The sequence below is a fragment of the Hakea prostrata genome, chromosome 3, assembly GCF_041222555.1.
Source record: "Hakea prostrata isolate BN-2017 chromosome 3, UWA_Hpros_2, whole genome shotgun sequence".
Taxonomy (NCBI): domain Eukaryota; kingdom Viridiplantae; phylum Streptophyta; class Magnoliopsida; order Proteales; family Proteaceae; genus Hakea; species Hakea prostrata.
In genome coordinates, this window is record NC_142602.1 from 41,022,309 (window position 1) to 41,024,897 (window position 2,589).

The window sequence follows — 2,589 nt, forward strand, 5'->3', positions numbered from 1 at the left end:
TTTCTCTACTCAAACTCTGGCACACATACTACATGTTTCACACATACCCACGGAGAGGAGATGGTTCGAGCCAGGGACAGAGTCGGATGATGTTATGGGAGGAGAGGGCTTTCATCTATTCCTCTATATGCAACAATGACTACAGCGGGGTCGAGTCAGTGACTTAGCTGCTACCATCTTGGAGGATTACATCTAGGATCATAGCTAGAAACCTGTTGCCCAAGGCAGGTCATCAAAGTGAGATATCCCTATGCAGGCTTTGATGACTTTTGCAGTGTACACTTACTACAGGATCGATTTGGCATACGTCATCCAAAATGCCATGATATACAGAGTGATACATCCAAGAGGTGTGAACCTTGCTTATGGGAGGCTACTGACTCAGATCTTTCAGCACTTTTGGGTCAACTTTGAAGGTGAGGAGGTTTTACCCATCGGCTTTGGTGGCACCATCGGTCACCAGTTACTTGCTCAGAGGCATTTATTGGGTGGACCTAACTCACCAAAGTTGCCAGCCAATCTAGAGCTGAGTGCAAATAACGGGGGCATGGATGTAGATTCAAAGGATGATGATCAGGGAGACTCGCCCCGCCACCATCCCAATTCGAGGTAGGGGGTCCATCTGGGGCTCAAGGTACACCAGTGAGATCACTGACTTCAACACCTACTAGGACCAAAGATGCAGTGTGAAATCCAACCCTAAGCCTAGCCTAGACACCCTGTTTGTTTTGGATGAAGAAGTGATTTGAATGGTGTTTGACCTTGAAGGTGGACCTTGAGTTCAGTATGGATAGCTTTAGAAGGTCCTAGGAAGTCAGGTCAAAGCTTTCCCTAAGTTGGTTGAAGGCCTAAGTGTCGATTTTGACCCTGGAGATCCAAAATTCAGCAAGTTGACAAAGGGAGACCCTTTGGTCGATCCCTTGGTCTATCCCATTGACCAAGCAGCATCGACCAAAGCAACTCCAAAAAAAAAATTTGTTAGTTTTGGAAGTTTTGGATTTTGGATCCCCTATATATTACAACCTCGTTCTAAACCTAATTGTTTGGCCTCTCAACTACTGGAGATCGTGAGAAGAACCCTAGAGCCTCCTCCTCAAGCCAAGGAAGATCCCCAAGCATTCCACCAAGTTTCTACTTTTATTTCTCTCATTCAAGGTTAGTAATCTATTGCCTACTACTATAATCTCTTCTTTCTACTATTGTTTCTTATTGTTTTGATTTTGAGGAAGGTATTACACTACTGTAATGAGCCAACCTCTGACCTCCTTTGTCTTAGAGTGAATCCTCATTCACTCTATGCTTTCCTTGAAGCCATATGGTGATTCTCCTTGTTTTTAACTTAGTTTTGATAGCATGATCTATTCTTACTATAGTTTTCTATTCTAATTAGTGTCAGACTTGTTTCTTTTTAGTTTTCTATTACTGATCTGCTGTCTTCTATCTCTTTAAATGAATCCCCATTCATTCTAGCCTTTCCGTGTTGATCTGTGGTTTTAGCCTAATAGGGGTTTTGTTAGAATTATATTCTATTGACCTTATTAGATGTTTGAACCGATAGTCTTAGTATGTTGGGGAACTTTCCTTCAAATTTTGGAGTAATCGGACTTCAAATGAAGAAGTTATGACCAATTTAGTGTATTCTATTTGTATTGTGTCTGCTTGGTCGATGCTTTGGTCAATCCCATCAACCAAGGAGCATCAACCAAAGGGTTGCTGATAGCAGATTATCCCTGTTTTGTCTCCATTTCGACTCCGATCTTTTGGAACTACTTCTTATGACCTATACATGTTTTCTCAAGCTTGTTTAGGTGATTTTGGAATTGTTCTTTGATCTCTTAATTGAAGATTATAATTTCGGAACACGAGGTGAGTATTCCTCTCACAATTTTCATATTTACATACCTTGTTATGATATGATTCGAATGCATGAGTTTGCTACTATTGTTTTACTTTCTTTACATTATATTACTACTGTAACTATAGTAGCATGTTCATATTGAGATTTACATATTAGAATTGATGATTAATGTTGTGAATGCGATTTGGACTATAACGTGAATGTGAATGCGAATGTGATATGTATGGAACCATGATATGATGTGAATGCCTAGGTTGTGGTTGTGGAATGGGGAATGCCCTTTTGGCGTTTTTGTATTTGGACACCAGTGGAAGTGGCATGGGACGCTTTCCTATGGTGCCCCTTGGCGCTTTCCCTAACTATTGGTTGACATACCTAGGGCATGTCTAGAAGTGTTTAGCTAGGAAACCCTTGTCATATTTGACCCTATCGGATGGGGAATTGAGACCGAGTGACCCGTGGCAGCAATGTGGATTTGTGGGTGCTCAAGACCGGTAACCAACCCATGAGAGGACATGAATCACATTGTGGGGGCCATTCATTGGTAGGGTTGCATGTGATAGATTTGGGCTCATGGGCGCTCGAGATTGTGGGAAGCATGAGAGGATACGGGAGCTTCCCATTTACTATGTGTGGATGACCAATAGTGTAAAATCCAGCTTTTACCTAACCTTGACCCGACCCGGTCATTGTTATGTTTGTAGGTCCAAAGACCCGAAGTGGTGGTAGGA